Source organism: Somniosus microcephalus, chromosome 6, assembly GCF_052327205.1.
Source record: "Somniosus microcephalus isolate GS21.2 chromosome 6, FLI_Smic_1.0, whole genome shotgun sequence".
Lineage (NCBI taxonomy): Eukaryota > Metazoa > Chordata > Chondrichthyes > Squaliformes > Somniosidae > Somniosus > Somniosus microcephalus.
The window spans coordinates 88,518,328-88,543,736 of record NC_140992.1 but is presented as its reverse complement, the minus strand read 5'-3'; positions in this window follow the sequence as shown (position 1 = coordinate 88,543,736).

The window sequence follows — 25,409 nt, the reverse complement described above, 5'->3', positions numbered from 1 at the left end:
TGAAATGCTGTCAAGACCATGGCACACTGTTGGGGCAGATCTCTTCATGTGCAATCAAGAATGGTATCTCATAGTGGCAGATTACTATTCCAAGTTTCCTTTTGTGAGAAGGATGAAAGACTTGAGAGCCATAACTACCACCAGGATTGCAAAGAGCTTGTTTGCTGAACAAGGAATCCCGGAAAAGGTAATCTGTGACAATGGAACCCAGTTCACATTGAGTGAATTCAGAGCTCTGGCAGAAAAGTATGGGTTCAAAATAGTAACCTCATCCCCACATTTCCCAAGGGGACACAGGTTCATCAAAAGACAGATCCAGACTGTCAAGAGAACTCTCATCAAAAGTAGTGAGATGGGGGAAGACCAAGACCGTGCCCTCCTATCACTCAGGTCAACACCACTGAAAGCAGACATGAAATCACCTGCGGAATTGCTGAATGGGAGGAAGTTTAAGACTACACTACCAGCAAAAATACATCCTCCCCAGGACCAGGAGGACTTCAGACAAAAGCTGGCAGAAGCACAAATCGTAGGAAGCAAACATTACGATAAACATGCAAAGACGCTACCAGAATTGCTGAATGGACAATCAGTGCATGTGCAAGACCCGGTGTTGAAAACCTAGAATCCAGCCAAGGTCATTGGAAAAGCTGATACTCCAAGATCCTACTTCGTAGAGACTGAACCTGGTAACCAATACAGACGGAACAGACTCCACATCAGACCTTCACCTGAACTGGATAAGCAGCAGACAACATCAGCAACATTGACAACACCAGCTACCACAAGCAGTACAACACCAGAAACAAGCGCTACAAATCAAACAACCACGAGCATGCACACTCCAACTCCAAAGGTGACAGCAACAACAACAACGAGAGCGGAACACACCAAAACACGGCAGAGAGGAATGGTCACCACCAAATCCACAAGATGGAGCGACAACATCCAACCACCTGAGCGATATCGCGAATAAAAAAAAAACTCATGGTTCTTTGTAGTTGATAATAATAGTTTAGATATATTTGTTAATTTAAAATTGTTAAATTTCATGTTTTCGTTTTTTGAGAAAGAGGGATGTTACATTGTTATAGTATCACATCGTTAAATGGAACTACTTTGGTATGGAACTACTTTGGTATGGTGTAGTTATATTGCTATGTGGCACACTGTGCACGGGCAGTGCACAGTGCAGCGTCGGACATCTTGTATCACTCCGCACCATGCGGCAGCACTGTAACAAAGCAAGAATACAGCTAAGTAAAAGCACCAACTAAAATGAACTAAAAGTGTCTGTAATATATGTATAGTATAAGAACACAAGGAGACACAACACAGAAGGTTAGTATGCAGGTACAGCAGGTGATCAGGAAGGCCAATGGAATCTTGGCTTTTACTGCAAGGGGGATGGAGTATAAAAGCAGGGAAGTCTTGCTTCAGTTATACAGGGTACTGGTGAGGCCACACCTGGAATATTGCGTACAGTTTTGGTTTCCATATTTAAGAAAAGATATACTTGCTCTCGAGGCAGTTCAGAGAAGGTTCACTCGGTTGATTCCGGGGGGGGGTTGACTTATGAGGAAAGGTTGAGTAGGTTGGGCCTCTACTCATTGGAATTCAGAAGAATGAGAGGCGATCTTATCGAAACATATAAGATTGTGATGGGGCTTGATCGGCTGGATGCGGGGAGGATGTTTCCACTGATGGGTGAGACTAGAACTAGGGGGCATAATCTTAGAATAAGGGGCTGCCGTTTCAAAACTGAGATGAGGAGAAACTTCTTCACTCAGAGGGTAGTAAATCTATGGAATTTGCTACCTCAGAGAGCTGTGGAAGCTGCAACATTAAATACATTTTAAAAGGAGATAGACAGTTTCCTAGCTGATAAGGGAATTAGGGGTTACGGGGAGCGGGCAGGGAAGTGGACGTGAGTCTAGGTTTGGATCAGCCATGATCCTATTGAATGGCGGAGCAGGCCCGAATGGCCGTATGGCCTACTCCTGCTCCTACTTCTTATGTTCTTATAAGTCATTTCCACATGAATGACAGATTCATGTTACCCTGTCCTTGCTTTCTCCCCATTTCCCTTGATCCCTTTAGCCTTAAGAAATATATCTAACTCCTTCTTGAATATATTTAATGAATTGGCCTCAACTGCCTTCTGTGGTAGAGAATTCCACAGGTTCACCACTCTCTGGCTGAAGAAATTCCTCCTCATCTCAGTCCTAAATGGCTTACCCCTTATCTTTAGACTGTGACCCCTGGTTCTAGAATCCCCCGCCATTGGGAACATCCTTCCTGCATCTAGTCTGTCTAGTCCTGTTAGAATTTTATAAGTTTCAATGAGATCCCCTCTCATTCTTCTAAACTCCAGCGAGTATAAGCCCAATCGACCCAATCTCTCCTCATACGTCATTCCTGCCATCCCAGGTATCAGCCTGGTGAATCTTCGCTGCACTCCCTCCATGGCAAGAACATCCTTCCTCAGATAAGGTGACCAAAACTGCACACAATACTCAAGATGTGGTCTCACCAAGGCCCTGTACAACTGCAGCAAGACATCCTTGCTCCTGTACTCGAATCCTCTCACTACAAAGGCCAACATACCATTTGCCTTCTTAACCACCTGCTGCACCTGCATGCTTACCTTCAGCGACTGTGCACAAGGACACCCAGGTCTCGTTGCACTTCCCCTTCTCCCAATCTATTGCCGTTCAGATAATAATCTGCCTTCCTGTTTTTGCCACCAAAGTGGATAACCTTGCATTTATCCACATTATACTGCATCTGCCATGCATCTGCCCAATCACTCAACCTGTCCAAATCATACTGGAGTTTCTCGGCATCCTCCTCTCTCCAGGTTCAATCAACCAGGATCCATACATTACACAAACATCATTTTGGGCCACCTCATCAGTGGCATTTTTGGTTTCTTTTATTACCTCATTGACAGTGTGAGCATGTAACTCCAAACTCTCCACTATGTCCTGTAGATGGACAGTCATGATCTGGTCCTCATTCAATTGTTGCCCCTGTGTCTACCAGGTAGTCTCCCCTTTCGCCTTCAATTATGACATCTATGCATGGCCTCCCCCGATTGTCGTACCTGAGTGGGCATAGGTACTTGGGCTGGGCGCAGCACCTTCAATCCTGATCTAATGGTTCTTCCCCCTTTCCTGCCCAAACTTTTCCTTCCTTTTGTTTTAAACACTCTGATAGTAACCTCATTAGCTCCTCACAGGCTGGAACAGTGGGGGTCTCTTCCTTAGATTGTTCTGGTTGCCCCCCCCCAACCTTCCTTAGGTTTCTTGCATCCTCTAGTGAAATGCCCTTTCCCCCCACAATTATAACACCCTGAATTCCTGGGTTTATAATTTCCTTCCTGTTGCCAACTCTTGGTCATCCCGGATCTTATTTTGCACACTTTCCCTTTACCCTTGGATATACCTCGGGAGATTTAAAGGTGAGCGAGAGCGGCTGGAGAGCACGACACCCCGGGAGATTTAAAGGTGAGCGAGAACGGCTGGAGAGCGCGAGACCTCGGCAGATTTAGAAACATAGAAACATAGAAGATAGGAGCAGGAGTAGGCCATTCGGCCCTTCGAGCCTGCTCCGCCATTCAATGAGATCATGGCTGATCATCCAAATTCAGTACCCTGTGTTGTGTATGTACCTTTAAGGGAATAACTGGTCTCAGACTGCAGTACCAGCAGTGACCACCCCTGTATAAAAGGCGCTAGCAGCCTTCTGTAGTTTCAGTTCCCGATTGTCTCCATTCAGTACAGACTTGTTATAATCAACTCCTGCTGTCCGTGTCTCAATTGTACACGGACATAATATTGGCGACGAGCAGATACGAACTTACCTACAGTCTGCACCACCTCATGGGATCCATTCCTGAAGCGAAGTGAGCAGAGGTCGAGGCCAGAAGGAAGAAAGAAGCAGTAGAAACGGGTGTCGACCATGGGCATCCACCCCTGAGTCAGCGGAGTTGAAGATTTGCAGGAGAGGCTGTCGAGAGCGGGGCTTGGTTCCTGTCGACGGTGCTTCAGCTAATCGGGCTGGTGGCAGGTAGTACACTGATCCTTCCTGGGCTGCGGCAGTCTAGAACTCAAGCGGGTGGCTTGCAACGGGGCCGAGCAGCGTTGTCGGGAAGAGGAGAGAGAGAGGGTGGAGCACACAGGGCGCGGCCGGTGCTATGAAGCCGGGCAGCGTACAGACCCGAGAAGAGGGAGGCAAGAGTCCCACAGGGTTGTTCCACGACGGGAAAATAATAAAATAAAATTAAAAAATATTAAACACGCAGAAAGCCGCGAGGAGCTGCAGGTTGCCACGGAAACCACGGAAAGCAGCGCTAGCAACAGCGGGGAAGAAGGCAAAGCGCGGGAGGCGCCATCTTAATCCAGCGGGGAAGAAGGCAAAGCGCGGGAGGCGCCATTTTGTTAAATCGGGGAAGAGGCAAAGCGCGGGAGGCGCCATTTTAGATTTCCAAGATGCCGAAGACTGGCTATATCACTGCCTTTGATAATGCAATAGAAGACTGGACCACGTATGTGGAAAGAGTCGAGGTATATTGCGAGGCAAACAAAATAGCCGATGAGAAAAAGGTATCGGTACTGCTAAACTTAATGGGCGCAAGAACGTACGGCCTATTGCGGGACCTGATTACTCCAGCCAAACCGAAGGCGAAGAGCTTTAACGAAATTGTTGCTACCCTACAGGAACACCTAAACCCTGCACCGCTGCTGATAGCAGAAAGATTTAAATTCCACAGGAGAACTCAGCATAAAGATGAGAGCAATGCTGATTACCTTACGGAACTACGCAAGCTATCAAATCACTGCCAGTTCGGAGCAGGACTGGCAGATACCCTACGGGACAAACTTGTCTGTGGACTCCTGAGTGAAGGAACACAGAAGAAGTTACTCTCAGAGAAAGAGCTGACGCTAGATAAGGCTTTCAGCGTGGCAGTATCGTACGAAGCAGCAGCAAGGGGAGCTGCGGAAATACAGCAAAAGCCACAGGAATACGGCACCCACGAAATGACACGGGGATTTGCAAAATGTTATCGCTGCGGCAGAACAACCCATGACCAGAAGGACTGCTGGTCCAAGGACAAAATATGCAGGCAATGTGGAAAGATGGGACACATTGCACGAGTTTGAAGGTCTGGGAAGAAGACCAACGACAACAAAAAGGCTACGAAGGAACCGTGCAAGAAAGTACAAAAGATGACGGACAGTAGTTCCGAAGACCAGATGAGTGAGAGTGAATCCGGGAACAAGAGACTAAGCTGTCTCAAACTTCACAATGTAATCGCAAAAGAGGATCACCGAGCCATTTGGGTCACCCTCACGATAGCAGGGTCCCAAGTTAAAATGGAATTGGATACAGGATCAGCGCTAACCGTCATGAATCGACGAGACTACGAGCGGCTATTCTCACACATACCCTTGAGAGAGACATCCATCATCTTGACGATGTATACGGGGCAAAAAGTATACCCCAGAGGAAAAATAAGGGTGCCTGCTGAATACAACGGCAAGAAAATACGGAAATTGTATCTCTACATACTGCAAGATGGTGGACCACCGTTATTGGGACGTGAATGGATCAGAAAGATAAGCTTAGACTGGCACTCCATTCAGGCAATGACGGTGGCTGGTAAAAAAGATGACGACGTCACTCCTGGACGATTGTCAACAATCTTAGCTAACGCCAAAGAGGTATTTCAACAAGAACTGGGCACTCTTAAAGGTGTAACCGCCTCGATAAAAATAGAAGAGAATGCAATTCCCAAGTTTTTCAAGGCAAGGCCGGTACCATATGCAATTCGCCCAGCCGCCGAGGCAGAGCTGGAGAATCTGGAGAATGCAGGCGTGTTGTCTAAGGTAGACTGGAGCGAGTGGGTGACGCCCATCGTTCCTGTCATGAAGAAAACGTTAAACAATAAGTCTGAGGAGCCAAGGAAGGTTCGCATCTGTGGGGACTTCAAGGTGACGGTGAACCCAGTCCTTCACACAGTACAATATCCTCTTCCAAGGATAGAAGACATCTTCGCCTCACTATCTGGAGGGAAGCGTTTTACAAAAATTGACCTAGCACAAGCGTATTTGCAGATGGAGGTTGAAGAATCCTCTAGGAAGTATCTCACGATAAACACTCACAAAGCTCTTTACCAGTATCATCGATTGGTATTTGGAGTAGCATCAGCTCCGGCGATATGGCAAAGAGCGATGGAACAAGTCCTGCAAGGGATTCCGGGGACTCAGTGTTGCTTGGATGACATCCTTGTGACAGGTGAAGATGACAGTGAACACCTTAACAACCTAGAACAGGTGCTCACTAGACTACGTGAACACGGGCTACAAGCCAACCGCCCCAAGTGCGAGTTTTTTAAGAAACAGATATCGTATTGTGGCCACGTGATTGATGAAGAGGGATTACATAAGTCCCCTGACAAAATTGAAGTGGTTGTTAAGGCCCCAGCGCCTGAAAATGTGTCGCAACTGAGGTCATTCCTCGGATTGGTGAATTACTACCATAAGTTTTTACCGAATTTGTCCACAATTCTGCACCCACTGAACGCCCTACTACGAATGGGAGTAGCATGGAAATGGAGCAATGACTGTAAGCGGGCCTTTCAGAAGAGTAAGGACTTAATCACTTCAAGAGAAGTATTGGCTCACTACAACCCATCACTACCGATAAGATTGGCGTGTGATGCGTCTCCCTACGGCATTGGGGCGGTACTGTCACATAAATTCCTTGATGGTTTAGAGAGGCCGATAGCTTTTGCGTCACGCTCGTTAACTTCAGCCAAGCGTAACTACGCCCAGATTGACAGAGAGGCCCTCAGCCTAGTGTGGGGGGTGAAGAAGTTCAATCACTACCTGCACGGTCAAAAATTTACTCTACTAACTGATCATCAACCTCTTGTATCCATTTTCAACCCTCAGAAGGGCGTACCGATAATGACAGCACAACGGCTACAGAGGTGGTCCCTTTTCCTAGGGGCACACCAATATGACATCGAGTACAAAGGAACTAAACAGCATGGGAATGCTGATGGATTGTCGCGCCTACCGTTGCCGACGGTGGAAGAAGAACTTGCAGTGGATCCAATGGAGATATTCCACTCGACCATAGTCAAATGTCTCCCTGTGACAAATGCAAACATAGAAAAGGAAACACGAAATGACCCGACACTATCCCGGGTCTATGATTTAACGGTGAAGGGATGGCCAGCACATGGCGAACCATTGCTGCCAGCATTCTTGCCGAGAAGAGAACAGCTGTCAGTGTGCAGAGGAACCTTGATGTGTGGATCCAGAGTAGTAATTCCACCCAAATTGAAGGATAGAGTGCTCAATGAGCTTCATGAGGGTCATCTGGGAGGGGTAAAAATGAAGAACTTAGCCAGAGCGTTTGTGTGGTGGCCGGGAATCGATAGAGAAATCGAAGAGATGACCAAGAGCTGTACAGGATGCCAGAAGGTCCAAAACGCCCCACCACAAGCCCCTCTACATCCATGGGAGTGGCCCTCATCTCCATGGCAAAGGGTGCACATTGATTTTGCTGGTCCATTCATGGACTCGATGTTTCTAATTGCGGTGGATGCACCTTCAAAGTGGCCAGAGGTAATAAAAATGTCCTCAACCACCACAGAAAAAACTATCACAGTCTTACGAACCATATTCGGCAGGAATGGGCTGCCTGAACAGATTTGCTCTGACAATGGACCACAGTTTGTGTCTGAAGAGTTCCGGAGGTTCTTAAAGAACAATGGTGTTAAGCATTACACATCTGCCCCATATCATCCAGCCACTAATGGATTGGCCGAGAGGTTTGTTCAAACATTCAAGAAGGCTATCAAGGCAATGTGTAATGAAGATATACCCCTACAACACAAGGTGGACAACTTCTTGTTTGCCTACCGGAATGCGACACATGCGGTTACCAACCAAACTCCTGCCATGATGTTCTTCAATCGAAGACTACAATGCCGCTTGGATTTGGTTAAGCCGAACATCAGAAGAGATGTGGAGAACAGGCAGTTTCAGAATATGAATGAAAGACCGACCAGGAGTTTTAAGATAGGTCAACCAGTTTTGGCCCGGGACTACCGCACAGAGAAATGGCAGCCAGGAACGATTTGTACACGGCAAGGACCTCTCATGTGGACATTGGAGAGAGCATTGTAAGACGCCATGCTGACCAGATTCTAGAGTCACTGGAAAACGTCAACTCCACACCACGATCTGATACACCTGGCGATGAAACCGACGTACCAATTGCATCTATCGCAGAATCGGTGATATTGGAAGCAGATGAACCAAACAACGACATTGATCCCGACTTAACCTTGCCAGAAGAACCTGATACCCCAAAGAGGCGTTATCCAGACAGAATCAGGAAGCCTCCTCAAAGACTGAACTTATAATTGCTTAACCTCAACCAATGTATCTAGCAACCGTAATTGTGATTGTAATTAGTTATCATTTAGTTGTTAAATGAATGTTATGTACTGTTTATCTAAAAGGGGAGGAATTGTTGTGTATGTACCTTTAAGGGAATAACTGGTCTCAGACTGCAGTACCAGCAGTGACTACCCCTGTATAAAAGGCGCTAGCAGCCCTCTGTAGTTTCAGTTCCCGATTGTCTCCATTCAGTAAAGACATGTTATAATCAACTCCTGCTGTCCATGTCTCAATTATACACGGACATAATACCCTGTCCCTGCCTTCTCCCCATATCCCTTGATCCCTTTAGCCTCAAGAAATATATCCAACTCTTTCTTGAATATATTTAATGAACTGGCCTCCACCGCCCTCTGTGGCAGAGAATTCCACAGGTTCACCACTCTCTGGGTGAAGAAATTCCTCCTCATTTCTGTCCTAAATGGCTTATCCCTTATCCTTTGACTATGACCCCTGGTTCTGGACTCCCCGGCCATCAGAAACATCCTTTCTGCATCTAGTCTGTCCAGACATGACAGAATTTTATAGGTTTCGATGAGATCCCCTCTCAATCCTCTAAACTCCAGTGAGTATAAGCCCAATCGAAAAAGGTAAGCGAGAGCGGCTGGAGAGCGCGAGACCTTGGGAGATTTCAAAGGTGAGCGAGAGCAGCTGGAGAGCGCGAAACCTCGGGAGATTTAAAAAGTGAGCGAGAGTGGCTGGAGAGCGCGAGACCTCGAGAGATTTAAAGGTGAGCGAGAGCGGCGGAGAGCGTGAAACCTCGGGAGATGTAAAAGGTGAACGAGAGCGGCGGAGAGCGTGAAACTTCGGGAGATGTAAAAGGTGAGCGAGAGCAGCTGGAAAGCGCGAAACCTCGGGAGATTTAAAAGGTGAGCAAGAGCGGCTGGAGAGCGCGAGTCCTCGGGAGATTTAAAAGGTGAGCGAGAGCTGCTGGAGAGCGCGAAACCTCGGGAGATGTAAAAGGTGAGCAAGAGCGGCTGGAGAGCGCGAGGCCTCGGGAGATTTAAAAGGGGAGCGAGAGCGGCTGGAGAGGGCGAAACCTCGGGAGATTTAAAAGGTGAGCGAGAGCGGCTGGAGAGCGCGAAACCTTGGGAGATTTAAAAGGTGAGTGAGAGCAGCTGGAGAGCGCGAAACATCGGGAGATGTAAAAGGTGAACGAGAGCGGCTGGAGAGCGCGAGACCTTGGGAGATTTAAAAGGTGAACGAGAGCGGCTGGAGAGCGCGAGACATTGGGAGATTTAAAAGGTGAGCGAGAGTGGCTGGAGAGCGCGAGACCTCGGGAGATGTAAAAGGTGAGCGAGAGTGGCTGGAGCGCGCAAAACCTCAGGAGATTTAAAAGGTGAGCGAGAGCAGCTGGAGAGCGTCAAACCTCGGGAGATTTAAAAGGTGAAGAAGAGCGGCTGGAGAGCGCGAGACCTCGGGAGATTTAAAGGTGAGCAAGAGCGGCTGGAGAGCGCGAAACCGCGGGAGAGTTAAAAGGTGAGCGAGAGCAGCTGGAGAGCGCAAAACCTCGGGAGAATTAAAAGGTGAGCGAGAGCGGCTGGAGAGCGCAAAACCTCGGGAGATTTAATAGGTGAGCGAGAGCGGCTGGAGAGCGCGAAACCTCGGGAGATTTAAAGGTGAGCGAGAGCGGCTGGAGAGCGCGAAACCTCGGGAGATTTAAAGGTGAGCAAGAGCGGCTGGAGAGCGCGAAAACTCGGGATATTTAAAGGTGAGCGAGAGCGGCTGGAGAGCGCGAGACCTCGGGAGATTTAAAGGTGAGCAAGAGCGGCTGGAGAGCGCGAAGCCTCAGGAGATTTAAAAGGTGAGCGAGAGCGGCTGGAGAGCGCGAAACCTCGGGAGATATAAAAGGTGAGCGAGAGCGGCTGGAGAGCGCGAGACCTCGGGAGATTTAAAAGGTGAGCGAGAGCAGCTGGAGAGCGCGAAACCTCGGGAGATATAAAAGGTGAGCGAGAGTGGCTAGAGAGTGCGAGACCTCGGGAGATTTAAAAGGTGAGCGAGAGCGGCGGAGAGCGTGAGACCTCGGGAGATTTAAAAGGTGAACGAGAGCAGCTGGAGAGCGCGAAACCTCGGGAGATTTAAAAGGTGAACGAGAGCAGCTGGAGAGCGCGAGACCTCGGGAGATTTAAAAGGTGAACGAGAGCGGCTGGAGAGCGCGAAACCTTGGGAGATTTAAAAGGTGAAGGAGAGCGGCTGGAGAGCACGAGACCTCGGGAGATTTAAAAGGTGAGCGAGAGCGGCGGAGAGCGTGAGACCTCGGGAGATTTAAAAGGTGAGCGAGAGCGGCGGAGAGCGTGAGACCTCGGGAGATTTAAAAGGTGAACGAGAGCGGCTGGAGAGCGCGAGACCTCGGGAGATTTAAAAGGTGAACGAGAGCGGCTGGAGAGCGCGAGACCTCGGGAGATTTAAAAGGTGAACGAGAGCGGCTGGAGAGCGCGAGACCTCGGGAGATTTAAAAGGTGAGCTAGAGCGGCTGGAGAGTGCGAAACCTCGGGAGATTTAAAAGGTGAGCGAGAGCGGCTGGAGAGCGCGAAACCTCGGGAGATGTAAAAGCTGAACGAGAGCAGCTGGAGAGCGCGAAACCTCGGGAGATTTAAAAGGTGAACGAGAGCGGCGGAGAGTGTGAGATCTCGGGAGATTTAAAGGTGAGCGAGAGCGGCTGGAGAGCGCGAAACCTCGGGAGATGTAAAAGGTGAGTGAGAGCGGCTGGAGAGCGCGAAACCTCGGGAGATTTCAAAGGTAAGCGAGAGCAGCTGGAGAGCGCGAAACCTCGGGAGATATTAAAGGTGAGCGAGAGCGGCTGGAGAGCGCGAAACTTCGGGAGATTTAAAGGTGAGCGAGAGTGGCTGGCGAGCGCGAGACCTCGAGAGATTTAAAGGTGAGCGAGAGCGGCGGAGAGCGCGACTCCTTGGGAGATTTAAAAGGTGAGCGAGAGCGGCTGGAGAGCGCGAAACCTCGGGAGATTTAAAGGTGAGCGAGAGTGGCTGGCGAGCGCGAGACCTCGAGAGATTTAAAGGTAAGCGAGAGCGGCGGAGAGCGCGAAACCTTGGGAGATTTAAGAGGTGAGTGAGAGCAGCTGGAGAGCGCGAAACCTCGGGAGATTTAAAAGGTGAGCGAGAGCGGCGGAGAGCGCGAAACCTCGGGAGATTTAAGAGGTGAGCGAGAGCAGCTGGAGAGCGCGAAACCTCGGGAGATTTAAAAGGTGAGCAAGAGCAGCTGGGGAGCGCGAAACCTCGGGAGATTTAAAAGGTGAGCAAGAGCAGCTGGAGAGCGCGAAACCTCGGGAGATTTAAAAGGAGAGCAAGAGCAGCTGGAGAGCGTGAAACCTCGGGAGATTTAAAAGGTGAGCGAGAGCGGCTGGAGAGCGCGAAACCTCGGGAGATTTAAAAGGTGAGCGAGAGCGGCTGGAGAGCGTGAAACCTCGGGAGATTTAAAAGGTGAGCAAGAGCGGCGGAGAGCGCGAAACCTCGGGAGATTTAAAAGGTGAGCGAGACCAGCTGGAGAGCGCGAGACCTCGGGAGATTTAAAAGGTGAGCGAGAGCAGCTGGAGAGCGCGAAACCTCAGGAGATTTATAAGGTGAGCGAGAGCAGCTGGAGAGCGCGAGACCTCGGGAGATTTAAAAGGTGAGCAAGAGCGGCGGAGAGCGCGAAACCTCGGGAGATTTAAAAGGTGAGCGAGAGCGGCTGGAGAGCGCGAAACCTCGGGAGATTTAAAGGTGAGCGAGAGCGGCTGGAGAGTGCGAGACCGCAGGAGATTTAAAAGGTGAGCAAGAGCGGCGGAGAGCGCGAGACCTCGGGAGATTTAAAAGGTGAGCGAGAGCGGCAGAGAGCGCGAAACCTCGGGAGATTTAAAAAGTGAGTGAGAGCGGCTGGAGAGCGTCAAACCTCGGGAGATTTAAAAGGTGAGCGAGAGCGGTGGAGAGCGTGAGACCTCGGGAGATTTAAAAGGTGAGCGAGAGCGGCGGAGAGCGTGAGACCTCGGGAGATTTAAAAGGTGAACGAGAGCGGCTGGAGTTCGCGAGACCGCGGGAGATTTAAAAGGTGAGCGAGAGCGGCTGGAGAGCGCGAGACCTCGGGAGATTTAAAAGGTGAGCGAGAGCGGCTGGAGAGCGCGAAACCTCGGGAGATTTAAAAGGTGAGCGAGAGCGGCTGGAGAGCGCGAAACCTCAGGAGATTTAAAAGGTGAGTGAGAGCAGCTGGAGAGCGCGAAACCTCGGGAGATTTAAAGGTGAGCAAGAGCGGCTGGAGAGCGCGAAACCTCGGGAGATATAAAAGGTGAGCAAGAGCGGCGAAGAGCGCGAAACCTCGGGAGATTTAAAGGTGAGCGAGAGCGGCTGGCGAGTGCGAGAGCGCGGGAGATTTAATGGTGACAGAGAGCGGCGGAGAGCGCGAAACCTCGGGAGATTTAAAGGTGAGCAAGAGCGGCTGGAGAGCGCTAGACCTCGGGAGATTTAAAGGTGAACGAGAGCGGCTGGAGAGCGCGAGACCTCGGGAGCTTTAAAGGTGAGCAAGAGCGGCTGGAGAGTGCTAGACCTCGGGAGATTTAAAAGGTGAGCGAGAGCAGCTGGAGAGCGCGAGACCTCGGGAGATTTAAAAGGTGAGCTCGGGCTACAACGAACTGGTGAGTGTAAAGAAGTAAAAAGTAATCGAAGAGCGATGTCACCAGAAAGCTGGTAAGTGATTAGTTGGTGAGTATTTCTCTATTTCTCGCTTTTTTCCAAACTTGGGCATCTAAATTTATGTGCCTTGGTGTAGATTAAAAGATATACAGCCTAGAAATTCAGTTGGGCGCGCCAGCCGTTAGCGCCTTAGGGGGAGTAGATCTCGAGCGCTAGGCGCTTATCGCCCGGGCGCAGCGCGATCTGCGCCTCTCCCCAACTTCAGGACACATTTAGCGCCGGCGCAAAGTCTTAGCGCGTGCCCTGCTGCGCGCGCAGATCATGACGTCATATAATAGTGCAACGCCCTTTGTGCGCCCCAAACCGGAACTTCACTCGCGCCGGCCCATTGTGCGCCGGGCGTTCCGAGCGACTGTGAAGTGGAACGGTACACAGGCCATCCGGGCCGGGGGGAGCGCTAATTAAAGGGCACTTACCCAGCAGTATAAAGGCCAGCCATTTTGCAGCATTCACTCTTGTGCAACGGTTTTTTGGACAGAGACCAAGGAGGAGAGTTTACTGGTTTGGACCAACACTTGGACAGGTATTTTTGGCTCAGGCCAGAGCTTACCAATTATCTTAGCCTTCATTCAGAGCTCAGTGTTTGCCAGCATATAATGGGGGCTGCATTGGGTGGCAACGCTGAATTTCAGCCTTATGCCAGAAGGGCTTACAGACGCCGTGAGAGAGTGGCAGCCCTGGCTAGACGCAGAGGGGGCAACAGGCGTCGCCAACTGAGGCCTTACCCACGCAGGGTATACCGCCAGCAGACCTCCTATCTGACCATGTCTGCCGCGATGTGTGTTAGGAGGCTGCGATTCCGAAGGGAGGTGGTTGCAGACATCTGCCGGCTGCTTCAGAGAGATCTGCAACCACAGCTGATGCGCAGGACGTCTTTGTCGGTGGCAGTGAAGGTGACGGTGGCTCTCAACTTCTATGCCTCCGGCTCCTTCCAATCCGCTACTGGGGACATCGCTAACATCTCCCAGTTCGCCGTGCATTGCTGCATCCGCCAGGTGACCGAAGCCCTTTTCAGAAGGAGACATCAATTCATCTCCTTCCCCATGACCCTGGACAAGCAGCAGCAGCGTGCACTGGGGTTTGCAAGAATAGCGGGCTTCCCCATGGTGCAGGGCGCTATTGACTGCACGCATGTGGCTTTGCGGGCACCTCTTGAGCATGCCGAGGATTACCGCAACCGGAAGGGCTACCATTCCCTCAATGTACAGCTGGTGTGTGACCACAGGCAGCGCATCCTAGCTGTCAATGCCCGCTTTCCAGGCAGCAGCCACGATGCCTTTATCCTGCGACAGACAACTGTGGCTGACATGTTCCAGGCACAGCCTCCCCCAAGAGGATGGCTTATCGGGGACAAAGGCTATCCTTTGTGTACCTGGCTCATGACCCCGCTCCGCGCGCCCACGACCCCTGCTGAAGAGGCATACAACGAGAGCCATCAAGCGACGAGGAACCTCATAGAACAAACAATCGGCGTGCTCAAGCAACGGTTCCGCTGTCTCGATCGCTCCGGGGGAGCCCTCCAGTATTCGCAGGATCGAGTCTCCCAATTCGTCATCGTTTGCTGCATGCTGCACAACCTGGCTATCCGCAGGACTCAGGCACTGCCACCTCACGTTGGACCACCACCTCAGGAGGAGGAGCAGGAGGAGCATGAGGACGACGAGGATGAGGAGTACCAGCCCAGGAGGGACGCACAAGGTCCAAGGGCCGCCCGTCGTCGGCTTATTGAACGTCACTTCTAGGCCCCCTGTCAGGGAATGGCTTGCGCCAATGATAGAACATGATTGCAGCCGCTCCGCAAGCCCGCAGCCGGTTAAGGCAACAAACACTTCAAAGATCAAACATGGACAATGTGAATAAATAAAATGCTTTATTGTACAAACTCTGGGCTCTTCCTGTAGTGTATGTACCCATCTACCTTTAAGAGAACTATTGTATGTAACCGTCCACCTTTAAGAGAACTACTTTAGGTGTTGCACTACTTTGTTGGCTTCTGTATACTGTAATACCGACGGTGACCACACCGGTATATAAGTGCTGTGTCAGGAAGTATTGAGCAGATTCGCCCTGACCTTCGAATAGTAAAGTCCTGTTTTAAGTTACTCTTGGAGTCTGTGTATTAATTAACTAAACAACCCACAGACTTTACACTTCCCACATGAAAACCAAAAACAGAGGAAACCCACAAAAAACACTCAAACACATTACTCGCTCCCACAACCTGGGGAGGATTAACAAAATAGGGCAACTAAAATGGCCGTCATTGGCCTTCAAAAAACTAACATCCAATTCTCGGCCTCAAGAAACAAACACAAATGGCCACACATTCGAATATTTGGCCCGCTAGGGCGATGCCTTGGCCATCTTTGGCTGGCCCCTGCCCGCCCTGCTGCTCCGCCTCAAAGTAAGGCCATTGGCTGCTGCAAGGCTGGGGGCAGGCTCCTGAGGGGCACATGTCGTGACGGCAGATGCCCTTGGGGGTCGGCCTAGTCGAGGTCTGGGCGTCAAGCGGCCGGCTGTTGATTGCTGCAGCTGTGGCTGGCCAGCATCAGTCGCTGCAGCAGCTCCTGGCAGCTCCACTGGGGGAGTGGCAGTGGCGGCTGGAGGAATGGCGGCAAGCTGGTGGATGGCAGGCACTCGCTGGTCGCCTGAGACACTGGCAGTCGCCCGGGCCAGCACTGCAGCATGCGCACCAATCTGCCGAGGGACAGACCGATGTGCTGCTGCAGCGCGCCGGGTGCCCTGGCGATGCCTGGCTGACACAGCGAGTGTGGCAGCAGTGAGTGCCCGTGTTGACCTGTTCACTGCCCGCAGCAGAGCAGCCAGTGACTGGACGGCACCACTAATCACCTGGCCAGTCGCTGCAAGATCTGCCCGGTATTCCACCCGACTGGTGGCCTCTAAGGGCCCGAACTCGGCCACACTCCGAGAGAGGGAATCGATGGACTCAGGCAACCGTGACACTACCGCCATGAGCTCCGTGTGCCGGCGCTCCGAGTCCGCGGACAAGTCTTCGAGGCCTTCCATCTCCTCGGCGAAGAGCATCTCTTGACTGGAGGCCGGACTCTCCCTCTGGGGAGAAGGCCGCCGAGCTGCCCGACCCTTCCTGCGTTGCTGGAGGCCGCTGGGCCCAGCAACTGGACTCCCCTCCGACGCATCCCCCCTCTGGGGAGAAGGCCGCCGAGCTTCCACCCCACTCCCGCCTTTCTGCAGCACGCAGGTCCCAGGAGCTCCCCTCCCCTTCGACACTTCCGCCACGCTGCCCTCCAGGGAAGACGTGTCCCCTGCATTGGCCTGGGTGGCCGCGGCTGAGGGTTCCCCTGATGGGCCGCCTTCCTCTTGCTCCTCCTCCTGCTCCTCCTCGGAGGGTCTGTCACTGGCAAGTTGAGGGACCTCCTCTTGACCATCTGAAAGCAGGAAGGCACAAGAGTAGCTTTAGAGTGAGGAGAGGGCGTCAGTGCGGGATGCATGAGTGGTGGCATTCAGCGCATTGGTCGGACAGTGGCAAAGGATGTAGATCTGATGCGCAAGTGGGACGAGAGAGGTGCAAAAGGTGATGTCCTTACCATTGCTTCCCAGAACAGGGTCGGCATCTCCACATGCAACGGGCCCAATCACCCGGCGACCCATGAGGCACTCCACGTGATGTTGCAGGTCGGTGAGTGGCTGGAAATGGGGTCGTCCTCCCCCGGTCACAGTCCGGCTCCTGCGATTATTCGCCAGCTTGGCCTGCAAGAGAAAGGACGGCCTCTAAGTACAGTGTGTCGCCGTGATCTTGTGTGCACTGCCTCCCATGGTGGAATAGCCTGGCCAGTGTGTCACCATGATCTGCTGTGCACTGCCTCCCATGGTGGAATAGCCTGGCCAGTGTGTCGCCATGATCTGCTATGCACTGCCTCCCATGGTGGAATAGCCTGGCCAGTGTGTCGCCATGATCTGCTGTGCACTGCCTCCCATGGTGGAATAGCCTGGCCAGTGTGTTGCCATGATCTGCTGTGCACTGCCTCCCATGGTGGAATAGCCTGGCCAGTGTGTCGCCATGATCTGCTGTGCACTGCCTCCCATGGTGGAATAGCCTGGCCAGTGTGTCGCCATGATCTGCTGTGCACTGCCTCCCATGGTGGAATAGCCTGGCCAGTGTGTCGCCATGATCTGCTGTGCACTGCCTCCCATGGTGGAATAGCTTGGCCAGTGTGTTCAGTGCAGAATGTGCAATTGATGCTCATGCCTGTGCCATAGCTGCTGGATGAAGGCTGGCCATTAGAGCTTTCAGGTCCCTTTGCCCATAATGTGAGGTGCACATGCAAGGATGAGGAGGTCATTGGAAAGGGTACTCACCCTGACAATGCGTGTGAGGTCATTTATCTTTTTGCGGCATTGGGCACCGGTCCTGGGGACGTCGCTGTTGGCTGACAGCTTGGTGGCGACATGCCTCCAGGCTCTCCTGTAGACGCGGACCGTCGCCTTTTTGCCATTGTCCGGGTACAAAACATGGCGCCTCTTCTCCACAGCAGCAAGCAGCACACTCAGATCACGCTCTGAGAAGCGCTGCGCACGTTCACGGGCCTTCTCCATGTCTTCAGGCGCTATTTGGGTCCAGCAGCAGTGTTCAGGCCTAGCTGGAGGGCTCCACTATCCAGGGCGTGGCAGCAGACACAGTCGACCCTTCCCCCTTAAGAGCTGGCCGGCGCCAGGGTGTCTGCTGTCAGTCACGAGATGGCCGCACCTGCGCTGCGCCCGGTCTAGGCGCTATCGATCACCACCTCCGGCTTAGCGCCCAGAGAGAGGCGTCCAACAGCAGTTTTAGCGCTCGCCCGAACTAGTAGGGCGAAGCTAATGAATATCAGAGAAGTGGCCTAGATTTGGAGGCGGACGCTAACTTTAGCGGACGCCCCACTTTAGCGCCCCAAAAGTGGCGCCAATGAATTTCTAGGCCATACGTGTTCCAAATTTTAAAACGAATTAATTAATTAATTGAGATGGGAGACCAGGCAATGTGTTGTTGTTGCATGTGGGAGCTGGTGGACTCCATTGAGGTCCAAGGCGACCACATCTGCAGCAAATGTTGGCTGCTCGAGGAACTTCGGCTCAGAGTTGATGAGCAGGAGTCTGAGCTTCAGACACTGCGACACATTAGGGAGCGGGAGCGTTACCTGGACACTAAGTTCCAGGAGGCAGTCACACCCACTAGAGTAATTACTTCCAATTTGGCCCATGGTCAGGGACAGGAGGGTGTGACTACAAGCGAGGCAGGTATTGGGATCCAGGAGGTGGTGATGGAGGAGCCTCAGCCCTTGGCCTTGTCCAACAGGTATGAGATTCTTGCTCCCTGTGTGGACGAGGGCAGGGACTGCAGGGAGGATGAGCAATCTGACCACAGCACCATGGTACAGGGAGCCATTCCAGTGGGGGGAGTAAAAAGAAATGTTGTAGTGATAGGGGACAGTATAGTTAGGGGGATAGATACAGTTCTCTGCAGCCGAGAGCATGAGTCCCGAAGGCTGTGTTGCCTGCCTGGTGCCAGGGTTAAGGACATCTCCTCTGGGCTGGAGAGAAACTTGGAGTGGGAGGAGGAAGATCCAGTTGTCATGGTCCACGTAGGTAACAATGACAGAGGTAGGACAAAGAAAGAGATTCTGCTTGTTATGTATTGTGTGTTCTCCTCCCACCTGTGGTGGCGCTGTCACAGGAGATAAATGGTTGGGTATTCTCTCGGTTAAGTTTAGCTCTCTTTGTTCAGAACTTCCTTTCCTTCCAATAAAGCACTTCATGTTTGAATCTCTGAGTTCTGAGTCCTAAATTGTGTCCAGGTAGAAAGGTACCGACACAACAAGTGGCAACGAGGAGCGGATGAATCTGCGTACGTTACGGGTGCAGTGAGTAAACAGAAAATGTAATTGAAACGCGAGATGGCTACTATATTAGGAAACATCGGTGATTTGGATGAAAATGTGGAGCAATGGAGCGCATATACGGAATGTTTTGATTATTTTGTATTGGCGAATGCGGTGGCAAATGAAAAGGTCGTGCCTACCTTTTTGAGTGTAATCGGGCCGAAGACTTTCAATTTACTTCGCAGCCTCGTGCATCCAGATAAGCCAGGAACTAAAACATATAAGCAACTAGTGGAAATTCTTGGAGCACATTTTTCACCAAAACCTCTGGTTATTGCTGAGAGATTTAGATTTCACAAACGGAATCAAGAGGAGGGGGAATCAGTGACGATGTTTATTGCTGCTTTGAAAAGGTTGTCGGAACACTGCCAGTTCAAGGAGGTGCTGAATGACACCATTAGAGACAGACTTGTGTGTGGTCTGCAAAATGCAGCCACACCGAAGCGCCTTCTTACTGAGGACAACCTTACTCTTGAAAAGGCCATTCAAGTTAGTGTCTCCATGGAGATGGCGGAAAAGGAGGCTCACCAGTTGAGTTCAACAGGGAGAGTTCACAAGGTGTCGTCTGAGCCTAAAGGTGCGCGGAACGGCACATGTTACCGTTGTGGGAAAACGGGCCATCATGCTAATGACTGCTGGTGTACGGAGCTGGAATGCCGAAATTGTGGCAAAAAGGGTCACATTGAACACGCCTGTAGAGGTAAAAAAAGAACAGACAGAGCTGGGAAGCATGGAAGCAAAATGTCTGTATTTGGACAAGAGAGGAAAAAGAGTGTTCATTCAGTGCAGTATGATGGAACAAGCAAAACAGAGGGGAGCGACACCTCTGAGGAGGAAGAGGTGCATATACTGACGGTTGCAGGTGGTTCAAATGGCTACTGGGTGTCACCACTGGTGGAGGGACAATCAGTGCGGATGGAGGTGGACACAGGCGCGGCTGTGTCCCTTGTTTCAGACACTGTCTACAACAAAATGCTAAAGCATCTTACCCTTCAGCCAACAAACATTGTGCTAAAGACGTAAACCGGCGAACCTGTGGCCATGAGAGGCATCATTGAGGTGACAGTTAAATTGAACGGACAGACTGCAAAACTGCCACTATATGTGGTAAAGGGAAATTACCCATCGCTACTGGGACGTGCGTGGCTAGAGAAAATCACGCTGGATTGGCCTGCAGTCCGCATGATGTCAAAAGGGGAGTCAGGTCTGACTGCAGTGTTAAACAAACATGCAGAACTCTTCAATGGGGAACTTGGGAGCATGAAAAAGATCAGCGTGAGACTGGACATTAAACCTGACAGCAAGCCGAAGTTTCACAAAGCCCGACCTGTACCCTATGCAATTAGGCCAAAAGTTGAGGCTAACTTGGAGGCCTTAGTCGAGAATGGAGTCCTGGAGCCTGTGAGCATGAGCAAATGGGCCACACCCATTGTTCCTGTCGTAAAAAAGGATGGATCTGTTCGAATCTGCAGGGATTTTAAAGTGACGATTAACCCGGTGCTGTCTGTGGAACAGTACCCTCTTCCCCTCATTGATGATCTTTTTATGGGCCTGGCCGGAGGGCAAAAGTTCAGCAAAATAGATTTATGCCAGGCTTATCTACAAATGCATGTCGATGACAAATCAAAGGAGCTGCTGACAATTGTGACACACAAGGGGCTATACAGGTACTGCCGCCTTCCGTTTGGAATTACGTCGGCCCCTGCTCTATTCCAAAGGGCAATGGATCAGATTTTGAGTGGTCTGCCAGGAGTCCAGTGCTACCTGGACGATATCCTTGTCACTGGGACAAATGAGGAGGATCATCTTCTGAACTTGGATGCGACACTACAATGACTGAAAGAGTACGGACTCAGAGTTCGTAAAGACAAATGTGAATTCTTTCAGTCTTCAGTTGAGTACCTGGGGCATGTGATTGACGCTACTGGCCTGCATAAGGCGCCGCCAAAGGTCAAGGCGATCGTGGAGGCCCCAGCACCCCAGAATGTGAGCCAGTTACGTTCATTTCTGGGGCTACTTAACTACTATGGGAAGTTTATTCCAGACTTAGCAACATTGCTGAAGCCGTTACATCAGTTGCTATGTCAAGGCAAAACATGGAAATGGACTGAACTGTGCAACGAAGCTTTCGCCCAAGCAAAGAAAGCATTGCTGAATTCGGAGGTCCTGACACACTTCGACCCAAAACTACCCGTGCAGCTAGCATGTGATGCATCACCATATGGTGTGGGAGCAGTCATATCCCACATCCTGCCTTCGGGTGAAGAGAAACCTATCGCCTTCGCATCACGCACCTTGAACAAGGCCGAGAGTAACTATGCGCAGATCGAGCGCGAGGCCTTGGGAATCGTTTTTGGAATTCGAAAATTTCATCAGTACCTGTTTGGGAGAAGGTTCACACTCCTGACAGACCACCGTCCATTGACTTCAATCTTCGGGCCCCACACCGGAATTCCGTCTCTCGCTGCAAGCAGGATGCAAAGGTGGGCTTTACTGTTGTCAGGACACACATACGACATCAAATATCGCAAATCAGACTTGCACGGCAACGCAGACGGTCTCTCGAGGCTACCCTTGCCTGTTACTCCCCCAGAGCCTCGTCAGATAAACATCTTCTGCTTTAGACAAGTGGAGGGAGCACCTGTCATTGCAGTTCAGGTGCGAAGATACACCCGCAACGATCCAGTCCTGTCTGAGGTAATGGACGATGTCATTCGAGGGAGAGCGATAGGAGATTCTCCTAGTTTGAAACCTTACGTTTCAAAAAGAAATGAGCTCTCCGTCCAGGCAGGTTGTCTTCTTTGGGGACGCCGTGTTATCATTCCGCCACCTCTGAGGGAACCTATACTGCAACAACTTCATACAGGCCACAGTGGGATGGTTCGGATGAAGGAAATGGCAAGAAGCTACTTCTGGTGGCCAGGTCTCCATGGGAATATTGAGGAGAAAGCCAAAACATGTTCCCCATGTCAAAGGGTCCGGAATGTTCCACAGTTGGCAACCCTACACCCCTGGGATTGGCCTGCAGAAGTGTAGCAGCGAGTACATGTGGACTTCGCCAGTCCTTTCGAAGGGAAGATATTTATGGTGGTTGTGGACGCTCGTAGCAAGTGGCCGGAGGTCGCTGTGATGAGGTCTACCACGGCAGAGAAAACAATTGAGAAACTTGGTGAGATGTTCAGCCGTTATGGCTCACCGGAACAACTCGTAAGTGACAACGGTCCACAATTTGTAACACAGGAGTTTGCAACCTTCCTGCATGTGAATGGTGTCCAACACATCAGGTCTGCGCCCTATCATCCCTCTACTAACGGCCAGGCAGAAAGGTTCGTGCAAACTTTGAAGCACACCTTGAAGGCATCGCAAGGTCAGGGCTCAATCCACCAACGTCTGAACAGCTTCCTGTTGTCCTACAGGAACGAGCCGCATGCCACAACCAAAACTTCCCCCGCTTCGCTCATGATGAAGAGGCAGTTGCGGACAAGTTTTGACTTACTCAAACCTCCAAGGGCAGAGCAGGTTGTCCATCGTCAACAACAAGCTCAAGTTGAAAAGAGAGAGAAAAGAGCCAAGGAGAGATGGCTTCATCCCGGAGCGCACGTCCTAGCTCGAAACTACAACACTGGACCGAAATGGGTTCCTGCTACGGTGATCGCGCAGACGGGCCCTGTGTCTTACACGGTTGAGACTGCTGAGGACGTCGTCTGGAGAAGACACACAGATCAACTGTTGCTAGGAGCAGACACAGCCACAGAGGCTCCAACGGCTGGTTGGCCTGAACTGTTTCCGAATGATACTGCAAACCAGCATCCTTTGCCACAGTGCTCTTCTCCAACACAGGAAGTCAAAGAGACTGTTCCACCTGTGCAAACTCCTGACTTTCAACTGACACAGGCACCTTCTCCATCCAGGCCTGTGTCAATGCCTACTGCTGTGGAAGCCAGCGATGACCGCCGGTATCCTGTCAGAGAGCGGCGGCCTCCAAGACGCTTGGATCTGTAGGCTTAGTGACTTACCCACAAGACTGGGGCAGAATAAACCCCAGGGTAAAGTCAGGGTTTGAGGCAGTCTACCTCTACCCTAGGTTAGTTGAGTGTATTGAAAGTAACTTACCTGTTGAGGAATAATGTGGACCTTCCATTTAAGAGGGGAGGAAATGTTATGTATTGTGTGTTCTCCTCCCACCTGTGGTGGCGCTGTCACAGCAGATAAATGGTTGGGTATTCTCTCGGTTAAGTTTAGCTCTCTTTGTTCGGAACTTCCTTTCCTTCCAATAAAGCACTTCATGTTTGAATCTGAGTTCTGAGTCCTAAATTGTGTTTAGGTAGAAAGGTACCGACACAACACTGCTGAGTGACCATAACATGGTTGAGTTCCATATTCAATTAGAGGGTGAGAAGGTTGGATCTCAAACAAGCGTGCTGAGCTTGAATAAAGGAGACTATGAAGGTATGAGAGCGGAATTAATTAGAGTGGACTGGGAAAATAGATTAAAGGGTAAGACGGTACATGACCAGTGGTGTACATTTAAGGAGTTATTTTACAACTTCCAAAAAAAATATATTCCACTGAGGAAAAAAGGGTGTAAAAGAAAAGATAGCCATCCGTGGCTAAGTAAAGTAATTAAGGATAGTATCCGACTAAAAACAAGGGCATATAAGGTAGCCAAATCTAGTGGGAGGATGGAAGATTGGGAAGTCTTTAAAAGACAGCAAAAAATAACAAAAAGATTGATTAAGAAAGGGAAGATAGATTATGAAAGTAAATTAGCAAAAAATATAAAAACAGACAGTAAAAGTTTCTATAGTTATATAAAAAGAAAAAGGGTGGCTAAAGTAAATGTTGGTCCCTTAGAGGATGAGACCGGGAAATTAATGGTGGGAAACATGGAGATGGCAAAAACACTGAACAATTATTTTGTATCAGTCTTTACAGTAGAGGACACTAAGAATATCCCAACACTGGACAAACAGGGGGCTCTAGGGGGGGAGGAACTAAATACGATTAAAATCACTAAGGAAGTGGTACTTGGTAAAATAATGGGACTCAAGGCGGATAAATCCCCTGGACCTGATGGCTTGCATCCCAGGGTCTTGAGGGAAGTAACGGTAGGGATTGTGGATGCATTGGTAATAATTTTCCAAAACTCACTGGACTCAGCAAAGGTCCCAGCAGATTGGAAAACTGCTAATGTAACACCCTTATTTAAAAAGGGTAGTAGGCAGAAGGCTGGAAACTATAGACCTGTTAGCCTAACATCTGTGGTTGGTAAAATGTTAGAGTCCATTATTAAGGAGACAGTAACGGGACATTTGGATAAACATAATTTAATAGGGCAAACTCAGCATGGTTTCATGAAGGGGAAGTCATGTTTAACAAATTTGCTTGAGTTTTTTGAGGAAGTAACATATAGGGTGGATAAAGGGGAACCAGTGGACGTAGTGTATTTAGACTTCCAAAAGGCATTTGACAAGGTGCCACACAAAAGATTATTGCTCAAGATAAAAAATCACGGGATTGGGGGTAATATTCTGGCGTGGGTGGAGGATTGGCTCTCTAACAGAAAGCAGAGAGTTGGGATAAATGGTTCGTTCTCAGATTGGCAACCAGTAACTAGTGGTGTTCCGCAGGGGTCAGTGCTGGGTCCCCAACTCTTTACAATCTATATTAACGATTTGGAGGAGGGGACCGAGTGTAACATATCAAAGTTTGCAGATGATACAAAGATGGGAGGGAAAGTAGTGAGTGAGGAGGACATAAAAAACCTGCAAAGGGACATAGACAGGCTAAGTAAGTGGGCAGAGATTTGGCAGATGGAATACAATACTGGAAAGTGTGAGGTTATGCACTTTGGCAGGAAAAATCATAGAGCAAGTTATTATCTTAATGGCAAGAAACTGGAAAGTACTGTAGTACAAAGGGATCTGGGGGTCCTGGTGCACGAAACTCAAAAAGTTAGTATGCAGGTGCAGCAAGTGATTAAGAAGGCCAATGGAATGTTGGCTTTTATTGCTAGGGGGTTGGAATATAAAAACAGGGAGGTATTGCTGCAGTTGTACAAGGTATTGGTGAGGCCGCACCTGGAATACTGCATACAGTTTTGGTGTCCATACTTAAGAAAAGACATACTTGCTCTCGAGTCAGTACAAAGAAGGTTCACTCGGTTAATCCCGGGGATGAGGGGGTGGTCATATGAGGAGAGGTTGAGTAGATTGGGACTCTACTCATTGGAGTTCAGAAGAATGAGAGGCGATCTTATTGAAACATATAAGATTGTGAAGGGGCTTGATCGGGTGGATGCGGTGAGGATGTTCCCAATGATGGGTGAAACTAGAACTAGGGGGCATAATCTTAAA